A 21,864-nucleotide genomic window follows, 5' to 3' on the forward strand; every position below is an offset into this window, starting at 1 on the left:
TCTATAGGTATAATAGTGATAAAAAGAAGGTCAGGGAGGATGTGGGCCCTCTCTAGAAGGAAACTGGAGACCTGGTCATGAAGGATATGGAAAAAGCCAAGATGCTGAATGACTTCTTCGCCTCAGTCTTCACTGGCAAGGGCTCTAGCCACACCACCCAAGTTGCAGAAAGCAGTGGTAAGAACTTGGAGAAGGTAGATCTGCCTGCTGTAAGTGAAGATCAGGTTCAAGACCATCTAAAGAACCAGAAGGTGCACAAGTCCATGGGACCCAATGAGATCCATCCACAGATTCTGAGGGAACTGGCAGATGTAGTTGCCAAACCGCTATCTATTATATTTGAAAGGTAATGGCAGTCTGGTGAAGTTCCTACTGATTGGAAAAGGGGAAATATAACCCCCATTTTCAAGAAGAGAAAAAGATCCAGGGAACTACAGGCCAGTCAGTCTCACCTCTGTGCCTGACAGGATCATGGAGCAGATCCTCCTGAAGGCTCTACTAAGGCCCATGGAAGATAAAGATGAGATGATTGGTGGTAACCAACATGGCTTTACCAAGGGTAAGTCATGCCTGAAAAACTTGGTGGCCTTTTATGATGGAGTTACAGTGACAGTGGATAAAGGAAGAGCAACTGACATCATCTACCTGGACTTGCACAATGTGTTTGACACTGTCCCGCATGACATCCTGGTTGTCAAATTGGAGAAAAATGGATTTGATGGGTGGACCACTTGCTGGATAAGGAATTGGCTGGATGGTCACACTCACAGAGTTGCAGTCAACAACTCAGTGTACAAGTGGAGACTGGTAATGAGTGGCATTCCTCAAGAATTGGTGCTGGGACTGGTGTTATTTAACATCTTTGTAGATGATATGGACAGTGGGATTGAGCGCACCCTCTGCAAGTTTGCAGATGACACTAAGCTGCGTGTTACAGTTGACACGCTAGAGGGAAGGGATGCTATCCAGAGGGACCTGGCCAGGCTTGAAAGGTGGGCCCATGCCAACCTCGTGAAGTACAACAAGGCCAAGTGCAAGGTCCTGCACCTGAGTTGGAGCAATCCTAAGCACAGATACAGGTTCAGCGGAGAATGGCTTGAGAGCAGCCCTGATGAGAAGGATTTGAGAGTGTCAGTTGATGAAAGATTCAATATGAGCCAGCAATGTGCCCTTGCAGCCCAGAAGTCCATCCATATCCTGGGTTGCATCAAGAGAAGCATGACCAGTAGGTTGAGGGAGGTGATTCTGCCCCTCTACTCTGCTCTCGTGAGACCCCACCACTGCGTCCAGTTCTGGATCCCTCAACACAAGGACATGGAGTTGCTGGAGCAGTTTCAGAAGAGGGCTACAAAGATGATCAGAGGGCTAGAGTACCTCCCCTACGAGGACAGGCTGAGAGAACTGGGGCTGTTCAATCCTGTAGAAGGCTCTGGGTGGACCTTATAGAAGCCTTCCAGTACCTGAAGGGGACCTACAGGAAAGCTAGGGAGGGACTTTTTATATGGGCATGTAGTGACAGGACAAGGGAAAATGATTTTAAACTGGAAGAGAGTAGATTTAGACTAGATATTAGGAATAAATTCTTTAGGGGGAGGGTGGTGAGACACTGGCACATGTTGCCCAGGGAGGTTGTGAATACCCCCTCTCTGGAAGCATTTAAGGCCAGGCTGGATGGCTCTTTGAGCAACCTGGTCAAGAGGGAGGTGTCCCTGCCTACAGCAGGGGAGTTGGAACTGGATGATCTTAAAGGTCCCTTCCAACCCAAATCATTCTATGATGTTATGATTGGTTCACCTATGACCAATATTTTCCCACTAAACCAAGGGCTACCCAGCAGGCTGGTGGAGTCACCAACCCTGCAGCTGTTCAAGAAATGTTTAGATGCTGTACTGAGGGACATGATTCAGTGGGAAATATTGGTGATATGTGGACAGCTGGACTGGATGATCTTGGAGGTCTTTTCCAATCTTGGTGATTCTATGATTCTATGTCCCTTAGTACAACATGTAAACATTTCTTGAACAGCTCCAGGGTTGGTGACTCCACCAATTGGCTGCTGGGCAGCCCATTCCAGTGCTTGACCACTCTTTTGAAGAAGAAATTTTTCCTAACATCCAACCTGAATCTCCCCTGGTGCAATTTGAGGTCATTCCCTCTAGTCCTGTAGCTAGTTACATGGCAGAAGAGGCTGACCTCTACCTCACCACAACCTCCTTTCAAGTAGTTGTAGAGAGCTGTAAGATCTCCCCTGAGCTCTCTCTTTTCCAGACTAAACAATTGCAGTTCCTTCAGTTGCTCCTCATAAGACTTGTGCTCCAGATTCCTCACTAGCTTCGTTGCCTTTCTCTGTACACTCTCCAGGTCATCAATGTCTTTCTTGTAGTGAGGGGCCCACTTAATTTATTAAACCATTTTCCAGTGCAATCCAAAGGTAATATTTGTATGTCAGATTTTCCTCTGGTATGAGAACCCTCCAACTTCATTTACTGATAATCCCCCATTTATTACTTCTGAATCTGCAGTTCTCTTGAAAATCTAGCTAGTCTAACTAGTCTAGATAATATGTACAGGAGAATAATCTGATATTATCTACAGATTTTCTTGTTTTCTGTAGTCTCCAAGACTCCTGTGAGTTTAGACAACAATCTTAATTTTTGTTGAAATACTAAATTCGATACAATGCAGTACAATAAAAAGTCCTGGCATTCATGTTTATTTAGAAAGTATTGACTTGTTCATGGTCTAAACCTAAAATAATTAAAATAAACTATTTAGTATTCTGAGACATGCTTTTCAATGTCCTGTGTTGGATGGGAATCATTGAGGGTCATTGAGTCCAACTACTGACATCACACAGAGCAATATAAGAGTTAAACTGTGTATCTAAGAGTGTTGTTCAAACACTTACTGAACACCAGTCAGGCTTAGGGTCCTGATAACTGTCCTATCACCAGCCATCAGAGTGAAGAGAACAGTACCTCCCTCTACACTCCTCGTGAGAAGCTGTAGAACAGTGAGGTCTCCCCTCATTTGCCTCTTCTCTAAGCTGAATAAACAGGTATCTTCAGCCACATTGCAAGTCATGCCCTCTAGCCCTTTCACCATCTTTGCTGCCATTCTTTGGATGCATTCTAATAGTTCTACATCCATCTTATATTGTGGAGTCCAAAACTGCACACAGTACTTGAGGTGAGGCCACACTGATGATGAATATTGAGGGACAATTACTTCTTTCAGCCAGTTAGCTTTATAGCTCATAATGCACAGTTGGATATGGTTGACCCTTTCGGCCACCAGGGCACACTGTTGACTCATATTTGTCTTATCATAGAATCATAGAATCATAGAATCATAGAATCATAGAATGGCCTGGGTTGAATAGGACCCCAAAGATCATCGAGTCTCAACCCCCCTGCTAAGTGCAGGGTCGCCAACCACTAGACCAGGCTGCCCAGAGCCACGTCCAGTCTGGCCTTGAATGCCTCCAGGGATGGGGCGTCCACAACCTCCCTGGGCAACCTGTTCCAGTGCGTCACCACCCTCTGTGTGAAAAACTTCCTTCTAATATCTAACCTAAATCTCCCCTGTCTCAGTTTAAAACCATTCCCCCTTGTCCTGTCGCTATCTACCCTCACAAACAATCGATCCCCCTTCTGTTTATATGCTCCCTTCAAGTATTGGAAGGCCACAGTGAAGTCTCCCTGGAGCCTTCTGTTCTCCAGACTAAACAAGCCCACTTCCCTCAACCTTTCCTCATAGAAGAGGTGCTCCAAACCTCTGATCGTCTTGGTGGCCCTCCTCTGCACTCGTTCCAAGAGCTCCACGTCCTTCTTGTGCTGGGGGCCCCAGGCCTGGACACAGTACTCCAGATGGGGCCTCACAAGAGCCGAGTAGAGGGGGACCACAACCACCCTCTCCCTGCTGACCACTCCTCTTTTAATGCAGCCCAGAACACAGTTGGCCTTCTGGGCTGCCAGCGCACACTGCTGGCTCATGTCCAGCTTCTCGTCCACCAGGACCCCCAAGTCCCTCTCTGCATGGCTGCTTTCAAGTACTTCTTCCCCCAGGTTGTATAAATACCTGGGATTGCCCTGGCCCAAGTGCAGCACTTTGCATTTGGCCTTGTTGAACCTCATCAGGTTCTCGTGGGCCCACTTGTCCAGCTTGTCCAGGTCCCTCTGGATGGCTTCCCTTCCTTCCAGTGTATCAACTGCACTGCTCAGCTTGGTGTCATCTGCAAACTTGCTGAGGGTGCACTCGATTCCATTGTCTATGTCATTGATAAAGACATTGAAGAGCACCGGTTCCAGGACTGAGCCTTGGGGGACACCACTCGTGACCGGCCTCCACCCTGACACAGAACCATTTATCGCAACCCTTTGGCTGCGACCAGCCACCAACCAAACCCCCAGATCATCAACCAAACCCCCAGATCTCCTTCTCCAGCCATTTGTCCCCGAGTCTATACATACATCCAGGATTACACCATTCCAGATGCAAAATACAGCATTTGTTCTTAAATTTCTTACAGCTGGTGATTGTCAAGTGCTTTAATCTATTGAGATCTCTCTGTAGGGCCTCTCTACCTCCAAGGGAATCAGTGGCTTCTCCCTATTTAGTCTCATCTGCAAACTTAGTGTGCACTCAATTCCTGTGTCTTGATCATTGATAAAAACTTTGAAGATAACTGTCCCTAAAATTGAGCTGCAGAGAACACCATGAATGACTGGTCACCAGCCTGATGTTAGAATATTTGCAACTCTTCGAGCCCTACTATTCAGCCAGTTGTTTACCTGTTATACAGTGTGTATATCTAGCTGAATGCTGGGCATTTTGTCCAAAAGAATACTGTGAGAGACAGTATCAAGCTTTTCCAAAATCCAAAAAACCCATACCCACTACCTTCCCTTTGTGCACCAGCTCCACTAGGATATTAAGTTAGTAAGGCGTGACTTTGCCTTCATAAACCCACATTGGTTTGATTGATGACTACACTGTCTTCAAAGTGCTTTTCAGTAACTCCCAGAATAATCTTCTCCTTAGTTTTACTGATCAAAGAAGTGAGACACAAAGACTTAAATGATATCATAGGATTTGAATATTTTTGGTTAATATTTTACCCATGACTGGCCTCACTGGAAACAGGCTGGAGAGATGTATTATAGCTACCAGTGCTTCAGAAAGGCCAGACTGCTCCTGCTCCTCATTCTTTGTTTCTGATTATTTTCATCCTCTTGGTAAACCTTTCAGTAAGAAGCTATTGCATTTAAGAAAGAATAAAAGCTATTTTTCCTTTGTCATAGTGCTTTCATGTCATATCTGGAAGTAAAGGAAATTTCAGTTTTGTTATCACCTTAGATAAGTAAGAATAAGTAGTTTTAAAAGAAATAGTTATGTATGCTCCAGCTTATTTGTGTTGGGAACACAAACCTGTGGTGGCTGAACACAGTGAAAGAAATCAGGGCAAATATATTTGCAAATTTAATAGTTCAAATCCAGGATTAAAACATTGCAAGACTCAAATGGTTAATCAGATACAGAAAAGGTGATTTAGCAAAACATATTTAATTATTCTATGCAAATTTACTTGTCACTCACGTTTTCATTTAATTATCTAAGAATAAAACCTGATTAAATATGAATGTAAGTTGATTGTACCAGTTTTGACATGGCAGTGCCACCTGCTGTTACATTATGTGACTTGTAAAGAATTTTATGAGTTACCTAGAGGATTACACTTGGTTTGAAAAGATGGACACATAGGGAAACTTAGCAACTGTGGTTCTGAAGTGGTAGGTTCAGGTTGGTATTTGAAGTTATGTTGGCATGATTCATTCTCATATTTAATTTGGGAGATGGAGTAACTTCGTGGTAAGGGACTGAAGGGCACATATTTCTCCAGGAGTTGACTGATGAGTATTCATATCTCTTCATAGCCTGTTGAAGATGGAGTCCATCTTATTATTGAATTATGAAATCCATGCAATTTGTTTTACATTTGATCTAGGATTTCACCTGGTGCATGTGCTCTCTGAATGCCCTTAGAATTTGGCATGTGTGCAAAGTCTGCAGAAGCATGATTATGGCTCCTGGGGGAGCGAAGGCTTGCTTTGTACCACTAGGCAGAGCTGGACAGAGCAATAGCAGATTTATAGGTATTTGGGGTGCCCTTACAGATTAAGACATAGACCTCTCTAGGGAATGTTAAGAAATTAGTTAGAATTAAATCATGTACAGAAACAGTTGAATCTCTTTCTCCACCCTTCATCATCCTCTTCAGTTTTTCGTACTTCTGCACTATCCATTTAGAAATGTAGAGTTGGGAGGGCCCCAAACAGCAGAGGATTCCACATTGTGAATTGTTGTGGTTTAATCCTGAAGGCAGTGAAATACCACACAGCTATTCACTCACTCTCCATCTCCCAGTGGGATAGGAGAGGGAATCAGAAAGAAAAAAAAAAGTAGAACTCATGGATTGAGATAAAACACTATTTACTAAGACAGAAAAGGAAAATAATAATAGTAATGATAATAATATAGTATATATTTACGGAACAGATGATGTACAGTGTAATTACTCACCACCTGCCATGCCACCCAATGCCCAGTCAGTTCCTGAGCAGCAGCTGCCCCCCCCAGCCAACTCCCCACAGTTTTTAAAGTTTTTTTTGCATGATGTCATGTGGCATGGAATTTCACTTATGCCAGTGTGGCTCAACTGTCCTAGTTCTGTCCCCTCTCAGCTCCCTGTCCCCACTCCATCTCTCTCATTGGCAGAGCAGTACAAGAAGTTGAATGTCCTTGGCTCTGTGCAGCCACTGCTCAGCATCAACTGAAGCATCAGTGTGTTATCAACATTATTTTTCTCTGAAAGGCAAAACATACCATCATACCAGACACTATGAAGATAATATCAGCTGCATCCCATCTGAAATAAGGATGTGGATTAAACCTTGTATTTATAATGATCTACTTTATTTTATTCTATTTCAGGTTTTACACCTTTTAATGTTCTGTATGGGTTTTGATTTCTACTGAGCTCATATTTTATAGAATCATATAATAGTATCATAGAATGGCTTGGGTTGGAAGGAACCTCAAGGATCATCAAGCTCTAACCCCCCTGCCACAGTCAGGGCCACCAATCTCCATACCTAATACTAGATTAGATTGCCCATGGCCCCATCCAACCTGGCCTTGAACACCTCCAGGGACAGGGCATCCACAGCCTCTCTGGGCAGCCTGTTCCAGCACCTCACCACTCTCATATTGTCCTAAATGCTGCTAAAACACCAATATCTCTTTCTTGTGTGGTAATTCAGAACCTATTCAGAACTAATTCAGAACCCTACAATGTAATTGTAAAGGTGAGACTGTTGCTTTGTGGTATTTTTTTTCCATTTGCATTAGTGTATTTTTTCTAGACTTTCATGTGCTATTTTGCTGCTTACTACTGTGAGATCCTTCCGTTATTTCCCCAGCCTGATCCACGGGGCTTTTTCATCTATGACCTGAAAAACCTGGTGACATAAGATAACTGTGTTACTTAACTATTTTTTTCCATTTTCCAAGTGTTAAATAGTCTAAACCTGAGAAAACAAGTGATTCTTATTTTTGTTTGATTTTGTTTATGAGCCAGATCTTCATTCATATGAGGACTTTACATCTTATTTCAAGGCAGCTTTTTGTCTGGAACTGGCTTTGGTGAATAAACCTATTGAATGCTTTCTGGGGACCCAAGCAGATTATATTAAATAGATTTTCTCTTATTTGTTTGTGAGGTATGGCTTCTCCTTACAAAGCTGTGTTGATTCTTCCTTGACATATTTCTATCCACATATCAACTATTGAATCATTATACTTTCTAAGAATTTGCTTTGTACAATTTCAGATTTACTTGTCTGCATTTCCCATAAATCTTTTTTAAAATTATCACGTTTGCCACTTTCTGCGCTTGATATTGAGACAGTTTTAAGAGCATGGTTACACACGGCAGTGAATTGATTTCCTTTAGAACTTGTGGGAAACTTCTCTTTGCTGTCTTCTGAGCCTAGCTGCTCCATTTACAGTGTCTAAAAATGTAGTCTTGGAATTGCCTCCTGGTGTGATGCTTCATAATTATGTGTGAGCAATCCACATAGTCTATCTCTTACTTTTGCAACTTTTTAGACCTTTCTCAGCATGTCACAGCATGGCATCTGATGTTGTTCTGGTTGTGCACTGGTACTATAGTGATGTTGTTGCCTGTAATAGGTAATCTTTTTTACAAGCTGATATTGCCAATTCATTAATTGGTTTTGACTATAAGCAATATTTTACAAATTGCTGCAGGCACCTATTTTGATACATCTCATATTGCAGATGCATGAAAGACTTTACCAAATAAAGATTTTGGTAGTCATTATCAAGTTTACTGTTATTCAAACCATGTTTACTGACAATAAAATGTTTTATTAAAGCACTGTCAGTCAAATAGATGTGCCATTACTTACAGGATTAATGATACAAATTGGGAAAGCTTCAGAGAACTTCACGTGTTCCATTTCCTTGAGTTTTTTTCCTTAATAGTGGACATGTCCAAGAATAAATTAGTTGATTTCTCTCCTTCTCACCACCTGTGCTTTCAAATGAAAAGTGCTGTCCTATCTTATATCTATACTTCTTTGTTCTCAGGACTCTCTAGACAAACTCTTGTCTTCCCAGTTACTTGTTTACAAAAAACCTGGAGAAATCATCATTCTCATTGTTGGTATGCTTATGATGCTGATGGGATTAAAAATTCTCAGACTAATGGCATTTATGCATACCTACGTTAGCCTCAGTCCTCACAGATTATCTACTACTGAAATTTCATTAGCAGTATTTTAATTCTTAGCAGTTGTGAAGGGCTTTGGGTAAAATTCTCACACAAAATTCTCACACTAGAATACTGAGATTGCCTTTTAAATTAGATCTACTTATATGCATTCTGTTTACAGCATATAACAATAGTTTTTGTAAAATCACAGTGTGGTAGTCTTGTTAGACTTGTTTAATTCTAGGTTCCCCACAACTTTGGTGCGAGGGATATTTTTGAAAATAGAAATTAATTATCCAATAATCTATCCCCTTTTAAAATTTCTTCTTGTGCCTTGTCTCCAGTTTAGAAGATTCACCCTTAACCAAGTCATCTCCCTATGTAGAGATGAGAGTGAGAAAGCCAAACTGTAAGAAAACCAAAATGTTTGCCTAGACAACCTTTAGCTAATTGCATAGGTGCGGGGTGGTGGGAGAACATTTTCATTTTCCTTTAATCACGTAAATTGCTGTTGAGTTTTGCCAAATGTACTCTGGAGGAAGACGAGATGCTGAATAAATCACTGTTTGGCAAGTTAAAATGGGTAGACTTTTCTGATAGTGTCCAAAGAAGATGAAAAGGATACCAAGCAACAGTTCTCTTTAACACAGTAATTCATTCATTCTTTAGCATATATCAGGTTTCCCTCCACAGAACAGAAAAGATTTTTGGTTTCATGCATTAATAGGAAGAGAAAATGTGATAGGAATGTAAGATGTCTACATGCTGAACAATGAATAGCTTGTTTGGTGTACAAGGAGGTGAAAAGAGTATGTATGTATAATTGTGCAGTCACTTTAAGGCACAGATTCAAGGTTATAGAAGCTCCTGTTACCTTTCAAAATTTTTGGAACATACCTAATAGAACTGATTATTTCTCACAAACCTGAAACATTCTGCATCATCCCACAACTTCCTCTGCAGACTGAAGGGAGGACTTGACCTTTCAGTAAGAAAAATAGGGGAATTAAACAGACTTTACATATTTGGAATACAAGCAGATACTACCATTTGAAATGTCTTTTCCATAAGCTGTCTGCAGCCCATTTGTGGATTTATGTATAGATACAATAGCTGCAACACTTGTTAATGTCATGGATGTGTTATCAAATTCTAATATGATAGCTCAAGAGAGGTGAACACTCATTGGAAATAAATTACCATTTTGTGATATATATCTATAGTACAACAAATAAAGAAAAGAGCATAAAAATGCCTGACAAATGCAGCATAAGAGTTACAGCACAAAGCAGAGAGAAATTTCTGTAGAACAGTGGGTGGCACTGTGCACATATACTAAAAAAATTCATCTCTCTGCCTAACCACTAATATTTGAAGTGTTAGAAAGGCAAAATGAAGGTGACACTATATATAGTTCAACATTTTATCCATAAAGAACAGGACTAATATTTCCTGTTTACACATATTTAACACTAGGTCTTCATCTTATACAAATAATGATGATGGTGATGATAATGATTATACTTTACATCTCAATTAAACCTGCTTTTGGGGGATATCAAAGCACCCTGCAAACATTAGTGAGATCAGCATAACATATTTCAGAGAGACAGGTAAACACAATTCCTTTCTTGACAGGAGAAGATTGAAAAAACTTTTTTTTCTGGTTCCTCGGTGGCTGGGGGAGCACCCTGGCACCCGCGGCAGGCCCGGCCACCGAACCTCCTTTTAGTGCTGGCCATGGTACTGGACAACACAGCTGAGGAGGGACAGGCTGGCTGCCTTTCAGATGGGGAAAAATGGGTTATAGCACACAGCAGCAACTCTTTCCTTCTCTCTACCATCCCGCAGTGCTCTCTGTCTTGCTTCAGGAAGCATTGTGATTGCATCTTCTCTTCTTAGACAGAAGCTTTACATTCGGATATCAACATGACGAAATACACTCTGTAATTTTCCAGTGCTGACCAAGGTGCAAAACTGTAGATACCTGTTTCAGTAAGTAATCTTCCTAGAAAACAGAATCTGTATCCCATTATTCAGTGAGATTCAAGATCTATATATGTAGAAGAGAAATGTTTTGTGAGAGATTTTCAAACAGTAGAAAAAAAAAGTTTTGTTTGCATGTCTCATCCTGATTGTTAGGTACATATTATTTCTTGTGTAGACCTAATAGAAATTGAAGAAAATTCAGGAGATATTCCTTTGTATAGGCACAGTGATGCTGACCTTTTTCTCAACTAGTGTATAAATCCAGAATTAAAGTGCATTCAGTTGAAAGAAATATTTTTGTTCTCTGCTAAAAATACATAGGCATTAAAAAAACTATTAATAATTCTAACTAATCTTAGTCAAATAATGAAGGAGTGGGCAACCTAAAAACCACATCTGTTAGTTACACTGTGCCAGATATTTAATGCATGACATGCCCAGCACATAAAAAAAAGACAATTAACAATTCAGATGGGTTTCCAGACTACTGCACAATGATCTGATGAAAGTGTATATTCAGATCATGCATCTTTTTCTGCATCTCTTCTCAGTGAGAGGAGAGATACTGCATACCATAGAGAATGTGAACCATAGCCAGAGCTAATATTATAAAGACGAGCAAATTAAATCTTTCAGTAATTTAAGGAACTGATTCTTCACAGCCAAACACTGTTCCAAACAATTTTCCCCTTGGTGTAACAACATCAATGAGCTTGAAATTGGTGACCTAATACAATGAAGGTGTAATTTTCTCAAGTACATGTGGGAATCGAGATATATGACAGTGTAATGTATTTACAATAAGCACTTGTAATGGTGTAACTATACAGTGGTGAACTGCTCGTGTTCTTAACAGTGAGTAGGCAATTGAGATACAAGCAAGGAAACTGTGGGAACCTCTATTAGTAGAGTTCAGCCCAAAGGAGAAGTTAAGGAAGCCAAATCTGGTTGACTTGAAGATTCAGGGGAATTCTTCTGTCCAGTGCAGATACACACACGTGCACAAAATACACGTCTGGCTGCGTGTATCTGCACGAAGTGTTCTTCCAGTGGGCACACCATCCTTTCCCACAACCTTGACTCAGTTCACTAACACTCACATGCAGCTGTGGGTCTATAGAATGGCATGGATTATATTTTCACCCTTTCCTGTGGAAAGCTGCAAATAAATTATATCTGCTTTTGGTATTTTGAATGAATAACTCGTGTGATGACATGATGGCACACAGCATTGTGCTAAAACACACCAGTCCAGGGATATGGAAGAGCAAAGAGGTTAATGCTTCAGAAGTTCTGAAGAGGACACTCAGATTAATTTAGGTGGTTTGTTTTTTTTCCTATTTTTTTTCTTTTTCTCTTCATTAGCTGTAGAGAAAATGTTAATGTCTCCATAAAATCAAGCAAACTACTTAAAATGAGTTTCTGTAACCTTCATTGAGAATATAAGGAACCAATATTACAAGTTGTCACGGTATTATCTAAGGGTATGCATCCGTGACAAGGGGGACAGGCCCGAAAGAAAAAAAAAACGAGCAAGGAGGAAGAAAAAAAAAAAATTGCCGGCGGGTAGGGGCTGGCCCCGGGCGGTCTGGCAGCTAAAGCGGCAGAGAAGCCACGGACCGCACCCTGGGGAAAACAAAGGGAAGAGGGGAAAAGCAGGGGACTCGTAGGCAGATCTAACACAAAAACAGCGGCACCAATCTGAGGAGGAACAACTAATTTTACTAAATATATCAAAATGAGGCTAGTAGAATTATAATAGAGAGTTTACAGGCTGAAAATCTACACAGTAAACTGCAGGAGGACCACGTGCTTTCTCTGCGGGGCAGGAAGGAACAGACCCCGCATATTCCAGGTGGCTTTACCCCCTCACCTCCAATGCAAAGACCCCTGGGGAGTGCACCTCCTCCCCTCCCCCTCAGAGGGCCACACCAGAAAAGGCAGTTTGCAGTAACCAGGGAATTAACTCTTTAACTGCTCGTACCTTACATGATGTAATGATGTGGAATACCGACAATAAAAATCACAAAACCATAACACAAGTCAAAAACCTCCATCCACTTGGGATTCATTATACTTAATTTTCTTCTGATAATTCAAAATACAGTATGATATAGTTTCCCAGTTTTTGCACCAGTCTATAAACCATTGATATTATCCAGGTTCAAGTGTCTGAGCTGCCCTGATAATCTTTGTCTCCCCAAAAAGTAATAACTAAATAAATAAATCATGACTGGACAGTAATTAATAGTAAGCTCAAGTCAGCCTCCAGATAACCTGTGTCTTTTGAGTGCTTCTCCAATAAGAACTGACTAAATGACTTCTGAATAAATTTCCTAGCCGGAAAATAATTGCATGAAAGGGAAATAATCACCACCATGTCAAATGAAATTAGCGGTAGTCCTGACACATCTGTACTTGCATGTTTTTCGAGGATTGTAAAAGAAGCTTCTGTGCTTTTCCTCCTAAGTCTGGTTTGTGGTGAGTGTTCTTATCCTACCAGAAAAGTTATCTCTAAGGATGTTGGGTGGTGTGTGACAGACAGACACCAGGGATTACCAAGCTAAGAAACGAAGGGTTTAATAAGATACTTACATAAGAACAAATTGTCCTGGGAAGTAGGCAAACTACTCTGCTGTTTCAAATAGTAAGTGGATTTTGGATATATAAATCCAATCTTAAAACTGGATGTAGGCTGATGGGATCTCATTTTTTACTAACATCTCCTTAGGAAATTCCATTGTTGTTCTTTCACCAGTGACACTGACATTAATTTTATTTTGCTAACTGTGGTCTGTGACATATATTCTCAGAAGATTACTCCTTTCCAAAGATTTTGCCTAGTTCCAGTTAAAACTGATTTTCTTTTCTACTAAATAATTCATTATCTGTGACTCTGATGTGTCTGGGTTATAAAATAACAAGTACCACATTCTAGGAAATCTGCATTGAGAAGAAAGAAATGGGTTCTGTTTCTTTGACTCCACGGCTTATTTTATATTCTAAAAGCTCTCTGAAAGTTGTCAGGAGGTTCTCTAAGATCATTGGTTGAAGGGTTTTATAAAAACACACAAATACATTGCAGAATGTAGTCACTTCTACTTCTCCCAGATTCACATAAATCTACTTTATGATTGATTAAATATTTCAGCTTTGGTTTGATGTTTAATCTGTCTCAGCTGTCAGTTCATTTGGAGTGCAGTTGAAAGAAATTCTCTCACCTAATTTACCAAGTTTCTGTGTAACAACTGAAATCACCTGAGATGGAAAATTCTCCAGCCTTACTGAACGTGAGGATACAGTTAATTGGGAAGCTCTTAAAGGGCAAAGTAGAACACTGTTTGGTAAATATGCTTAGAACCAGTCTTAGCAAGGAATAATAACAATGAGACCTGTAAGTCAGAGACCCACATTAGACTCAAGCATCCAAAGCCAGGTGCATTCCTACAATTTAAGATCTTAGCAAGAATTTCTCATCTGTCTTAAAAGATAGCCTTCAATTTGGATAGTCTGAGATATACGTTATAAATATTCTAAATATGTTTTTATATGAAAGAGTACAAATAACTCGCAGTCTCTGAGCAGGGTTCCAAACCACTGAAGAGTTACCTAGACTTAGCTATTCCTGTTGACTGCTCTGATAGTGGAGATTGATGGTAACCACCTTGTATCTTTTATTTGTGTTTAAAATCCAGCTGTAAGAATACCATGTTGTCCCTTAGAAATATATCATACTGTTTTTTTCCTCTGTGCTAAAAACTATTTTCCAAATGAATAACTTAAACTCTCTTGTTATGATAATTAACTTAATGTTGTTTTTAGACATATAGACACATTGCTTCCTCTTTCTGCTGTCTTTTATCAAGAATATTATCTAATATGAGAACAAATAACCTATAAAAATGTAGTTTCTGCTGTTGTATCAACCCTATCCTGAACACTTTCTTCAATGCCTTCTTCATTTAGTTTCCATAGCTATACCATGGATACTGTTGTGAAACACACACATCTATCAGAAAACAGTTTTTATTTTAGGAAGGAAAACTCTATCTAATGTTTCCACATGAGACAGCATGAAATTTCACTCAGAGAACAGTTAAATTATATTATTTTAATTACTGTGGCTCAGTTTACTCTGGATGCTAACACGTGCCTAAATGCACTCCATGAAAACAATTTTAAATGTATTCCCGCAGCAAATTAATATTAGTTCTTGACCATTAATTGTGAACTTGATCTTATGAACTCTTAACACTTGTTCAAGAGCATGCATTTTTTACTAATACATATTCTGTGTATATTTCACTACATGGCAAACAGTGCTAGAACCTGAGCATTGTCAAGGATAGTTGAAATGAACCTATCGCTATATAAATGTGCATTTTGCTTCCACATATATTTACATGACCTCTTCAGTGGAAGGAAGTGTGTAAACTTTAGTCAGAGGATTTCAATACTAGGATTTAATTCTTCCTGATAATGGAGGACATCTTTTCATGGAAAAAAATGATTGAATTACTCAAGCAAAATCCTGACTGTGCTTTAATTACATATCTGAGATTGTCTTCAGTGTGCCACATTTCAGCTTCTAACTGAAGGGATCCAGAGATGGTGAACTAAGACATAATTTAGGAAGCCATTATTGTTGGACTCTCACACAGGGATTTGAACAGTATATGCCAATATGTTCAAGTTGTTTTTTACCATTGTCATGCCACCAAACCATGACAAAATAAAGCCTACAGCCAGTTGACGTAACCAGCACATGTGAGCTCAAACAAAATCTCCATAAGAATGAATCTGTGTCCTTTTTTGTTGTATAGAATCTAGAACATTTTTCAGTAACTGCTAATGTACAGTGGTGCTATAATGTCAGTTATTACAATCAGTCTTCTCTGTACATTTAATAAGTTTCCTGGAAAAGAAGTTTAATACATTATGTAAAGGGAGAATCCTGTTAGAACCCAACTGTAATTCATATTAGAACTGTGTGAAACCACTATAGAGAGCAAATTGTAGTCTGTATCATTATCAAGAGATTGAAATGATCTCTTCTAATTCAAGCTACATTTGTCTTTCAGCATTCACAAGAAAAAAGACATCTGTGAGAATAACAAAAGGGGTAGATTTAGTAGAAATTACTGCAGATATCAATAAGTACTAGTGGAGGGTAATTATAATAATCAAACTAAAGAAAGATGTTCATGCTGTTAGTAAAATAATATGCATTCTCTTATGTGAATAACTAAGGGAAAGGAATGTAATGGTATCCAACACTCCTAAGCACAGAAAATAGTATCCTGAAAAACGGTGCTGTGACATTGCATGCTTGTTTTAAGTGGCACTATGCCATGGTGAAACATCTAATTTGCAGATGTCTGAGTTCCGGTAAGCATCTGGAAGCAAGCAGTAGTGAATATGTAGCTTATCACAAAGAAAAATATGCTTCTTTTATAGATTCAAGTTTTGAAACCTGTCTCCAAATCCCTGTAACACTCAGGAGTAGTATTTATATAAATATACGTACATTACCTTTGCCATACCTGTAATCATTCCTCTTTCTCTAGAGTTGAAAAGCTTAAATGATGGCAGAAGTGATGGATTTCCTTGGTGAATTGTTTCCTGCAGGTAACATAGTTTCATATCTCCTCAGACCCTTCCTATTCCAAATCTGCACTGCTAGGACATGTCATCAGGACATGAGTGAAAAGCTATCCTGTAAATATATTCCAGATATTTGATACTGCAAATGACAGTTGATGAAAAAAACTACCAGGCTGCAACTTACCGAAGGGCAAAGCTATGGTCCATGAGCCCCAAGACCAAGCACTCTCCTTCACAGTTATTTGCAGATAGCACTGAAGTTGCATAAAATATTTGAGATGAACAGCAGAGTGAATTTGTTATCATTAGCTAAAATGCATTAAGAATTTTAGGAAGAGAAGGAAAAGAACTCCAAAATAGAAGGTACAATTCTATGCATGGGCCTTGATTCAATGGCCTTCTAAGACCCACAAAGCAAATTCAATGAGTCCTCTCAAAACTGGATTTGTGCAGCTCCTGTCAGGGAAAAATACAGGAAAAGTGATGATGAGTGGATGAAGGCATCTTCCTATGAGAAAAAAAAAATCCTGGAGGAGTAGACACTCCCACACTAAGCATTTTCTATTATTTCAAGAAAATCCATTGACATTACTCCCTTGTTTTGTCCTATTCCCAGGTGAGTAGTTTTCTCCAGCACTCCCTAGGAAGCTTCAGTACCTCTTTCTGGACCTGGATCCCACTTTAGGATAAAAATCTTTGGTGCAGTCTTTGCTCTGTTAGCATCTTGCTTTCTTGTTCATTCTATTTTATAGACTTAAGGATAGATCTTTTAGCAATCATTTTAATTAACATTACTTTGCTCATGAAGACTACGTTATGCATTTCCTAAAAGAAAGGGATGTTGTTGTCGGTTAGATACACCCCTTAGATTAGATTTGATAGAGAACTTCTATGCACATTGTTTTTACTTAGAGTGTATTATGAATTCTATTCTCCGATGCTTTGAACAAATACCAGCGAGACTAAAGGCACTTTCCAAAAAAGCTGATAGTATACATATGTATCTTGTAAGAAGGAGAAAATAGAAGAGGGTGAAAAATGTTTTTGTCCCCATTCTAGTAAAGTATAACAGTGGCAGCTAGAGATGAAAGATTTTGTCTTATGTCAAAGTCCACAGCACCGTTACAAGTCAAAGTACAGGATTTTGCCTTTAGTGTAAAATCAGGATTCATTTAATCTTGTTTGTAATTTAAAATGCTTGGAAATTCTTGAGTTAAACCATGCTATTCAGATGAGACTGTGCGTGGAAAAATCCTAGCAGTGTGAAAATGGTGACAATCACTAAATAAAGCATTAAAGACTAAAATTGTTTGAAAATCAATAGCAACCTAGTGCATTTCCAGTAAGGAATTAATTTTTGTCTTTTTAGTCTAAGATTACGAATAATTTGAATTTATTTTAATGTACACTTGGAATTAGGAGATTAAAAATGTCTGTGATTTATGGAATTAACTATAACATTTGAAATGATAATCATTATGCTACACAATACCTAGACTACATATCAACAGGGCAGAAATAATGCTGGAAAGTATAATTTTCAACTTAGAAAAGGCCAAAGCAAAATAGTCATATATGCATGATATCATAACAAAGGGACATTTTCTTCCCTGCAGTTAAGTCCAGAATATTTTTTACCAATTCATCTGTTAAAAAACTCTTGAGTTTCCAGTGAATTTTTGTACTGCACTATGTTGGTCAAGAACAGTACAGTTTGCTTTAATCATAGACTTTTCCCAAGAAAATGGGGAAAAAAATAAAGAAATATAAAAAAAAAAACCTTACCTGTGAAGATAAGTTTAAATCATGCAAATGCCTGGTTGTTTGAATGCTTAACTGAGTAAACTGATGCTTAAGAAGCAATGAAATGTCTGTGCTATTGCCATCAAAAGAGTTGGTTTGAAAACTGCAGCACATTCAGATAAGTTTAGTGTAACACAATCTGAAATTGTTCTAAGTATACTGAGGGGTCAGCGCTTGGCAAGAGCCTCTGAGAAGGAAGTGAGAAGCCTTTGCAGTTAAACCAGTGAAGACAACAGATCAATATCAAGTGGCAGGTGGTTGTTTTTTGTTGTTACTGTGGTTTTTTGTAAAGACAACAAGAACTGTGTTACAAAGGCCTATGAAATGTAATGACAGTGCATTACATAATGGATACCATGCAGTCTGCTAACTTCAGTCACTAAGACACAGCACAGATTTGAAAGATCAGAAGAGGGACATAAAGTTGTTTACCAATACAAGGTTTAAACAGAAGAAAAGAAGATAAAAGCATAAACACATAAAAGTGTATTTATGTTGCAAAGTAGAATGATTAGAATATTAAATGTAGGAGGTAAAAATGATTTCTTTGCATGATCCCACTTTTCTAAAGGTATTATAACATGATTTAAGAATAATTATCAGTATTTGAGGTTAAACAGGGATCAGAAAAGAAATGTCTTGAGAAGAAAACCTTTTCAATATGTAAGTTTATCATTTCAATTTTAATAGAATTTTGGAGAATGATAAAATTTTATCCTTAATGCAACAATATTTTATGTTTCTTTGTATGGTTAGCTGCCTGTTATTAGTTGAAATGTTCACTTGTCCTGGCCACTATGTGGATTGTATACCTCAGTTAAAAAGATTTGGATGAAAACATGTTTTTTGAGCTTTCCATTACACAGCCGATTTTCCATCCTGATGCGATGCCCAGATTATTGCTTTTTATTAAAGGCTGTCTGTGTTACTGCCTGCCCTTCCACTATTTGCTTCATGCAGTTTAGATAGTCTAATGAATGTAATTTCTTCCTTATTCTTAACAAAATGCCTTGTATTGACATTGTAGGGTCTCAGGACTTGTCTCTTTTTGTTTTACCCTGACTTACAGCTGATTTTACCATGTTTCAATAAATTCTAGCAGCCAAGTGTCTACTGCATGACCTGTTTGAGTTTAACCTCTGGAAATTTGGTATGGTGCAGGCCTAACAAAACTAGATAGCCAATGGCTAACAAACAGCAACCCTCTATGCCATTGAGGACTGGAGGAGGTTATTGTGCAGTTTTCAAGATAGCTAGGAAAGAGTGAGAAGGAAGCAGGCTGGGACAGGAAAATATAGAAAGGAAATTTTCAAGTGTACTCTAAGCCTAAGGAAAAAGAAACCCTTCATGAACATCATTGTCCTTCCAGCAAAAAACTCAAGATGCTGCTGACTCATACTCTCCTCAGTTCTCTCTCCTTCTTCCCCACCCCCCGCCCCCATAACCCATCCACTTGAAGGCTGAAACTGCCAATGTTAAGGCCCAAAGGTCATTGGAAGAGAAAACATAACACCAGATGAAAGCGGTGGATAATAGGAAGGGTGTCTTTTTGGTGTTATTGTTTGTTTTGTATAAAATTCTGCAGTATTTTTGATGGTTAGGGACAGTCAGAAGAGGCTTACCATGTGTAAATCAGGTCTGACCAACCTGACTATTTTTCTGTGATAAAATGCCTGGATTTGTAGATTACAGGAGAGCAGTGGATTTAATTTTCTTTGATTTCAACACTGTCTCCCATAGTGGTCTCATATCCAACTTGGGATGTTACAGTCTGAGTGGATGGTAAATGGTAAAGAAAATGGGTGGCTCGGAGGGTAGTAGTGGGCTGGGCCCTAGCTGATAGGGAACAGACAAGTGGAGTACTATAAGGGTCTGTGAGGGAGACATCCCACTTAGTGACTCAATGGCTGGGAAGAGGTAAGGGAGTTTGCCTTCATCAAGTCTGCAGATGATGCCAAAAGAAGGAGGACTAACCAATAGGCTCAATGGCCAGGTTGCCATTCAGACAGCCTGTAGGATTAGGTCAACCTTTTGAAATTCAACAAGGTCAAATTCCAAGCTCTTCACTTGGGAAAGAATTGCTCCTTGCAATACGAAAGGCTGGAGACTCTGGGGAGGTGGGGGATAGTAAGCTGAATAGGAGCCAATAGTTTGTCCTTGAAACAGAGAAAGTCAACACTGTCCTGGGTTGTACTGCCTTCTAGTCAGTACAGCCTAGACCACACAGTATCCTGTAGTGGGTCCCCCCAGTAAAGGAGATATTGATAAAGTAGAGCAAGTTTAGCAGATGACCACCAAGCTAGTTAGGGCTAGAGTACTTGCCATGTAAGTAGAGACTAAGGGAACTGGTGTTCATCAGAAGGAGAGTTGGCTATGGGACACCTAAAGGCCAGTCTCACAAGTCAGTGCCTACGAGAAAACGAAGATGGAGTCACGCTCATTTACAGCATTGCCTAGTGGGAGGAAGAAATACAGTGGACATAAATCAATGCACAATAGGTACCAACCAGGAATGAAAAGCTTTGGAACAGGTTGCTGGAGAGGTAGTGTGGTCTCAATTGATAGAGATTTTCAAGATCTGAATGACTAAAACCCTGATGAACCTGGACTGATCTCATTGCTCATCCTGCTTGCAAGGGGTTGGATGAGAGACTAGAAACTATTCTATAATTAGAGGTGGTGCAAGATATACTGTTACTCACTGGAGAGAGATTTCCTCTGATAACCATGCATATTGTCAAAGGGCCTGATTTTCTACTCTTAATTCATTAAAAAGGGTGCAGAGTACCCTTCTGAAATCTATATAGCAGCTCATGGATAAAAGTTGTCAAACTAATAAAAAATAACATTCTTAGGAAGTTTTTACATTTTTATTATAATCAGTGTAATCAAAATATTTAATTTTGTATTCTAGTTCAGTGTCTTCATGCTGAAAGTCTCATGATAGACATATAGTTAGTTAGTAGGTGATTTCAGTATCTTAATTATTATATTTAATTCTACTTACATAAAGCTCAACAAATGAATCAAAACAAGCAAACCTTCTCTAATAGATAAAAGTATGTTGACATAATGGTGCTGTTAATTATGTTTTGCATAGCTAGTCAGGGTAAGAGTTCATATTACACTAGACAGCAAACAAACAGAATGGTTCTTATCCTGTGGCAATTTTGGCATTGTGAGAGATGTAGTTTTGCTGAAGGACAATGTTGGATGTTTAACACATAGGTTCCTTGTGCTTGTTTTCAGCTTCTGTAAGACGATGCCAAAAAAAGAGACCAAAACCAAAAACCAACAAACCAAACAAACAAAACACCAAAAGATTATTTAACTATTGAAGGGGAGATTAACATCTGAAAAAAAAAAGGCATGCTGTTTGGTGCAAAAGACAGTTTGATACAGATTTTCTTTTCTCTTTTTCCAGTGAGTTAATAAATTTCAACAAAACTGAAAATTTCTATGAGCACGAAGTTAACTGCAGAAAAATCATAGAATCATAGAATTAGCTAGGTTGGAAAAGACCTACAAGATCACCTAGTCCAACCATCCACCTACCACCAACAACCCCACTAAACTATGTCTCCCAACGCTATATCTAAACATTTCTTGAACACCTCCAGGGACGGTGACTCCACCACCTCCCTGGGCAGCCCGTTCCAGCGCCTGACCAC

The sequence above is a fragment of the Numida meleagris genome, chromosome 2 (assembly GCF_002078875.1).
Source record: "Numida meleagris isolate 19003 breed g44 Domestic line chromosome 2, NumMel1.0, whole genome shotgun sequence".
Lineage (NCBI taxonomy): Eukaryota > Metazoa > Chordata > Aves > Galliformes > Numididae > Numida > Numida meleagris.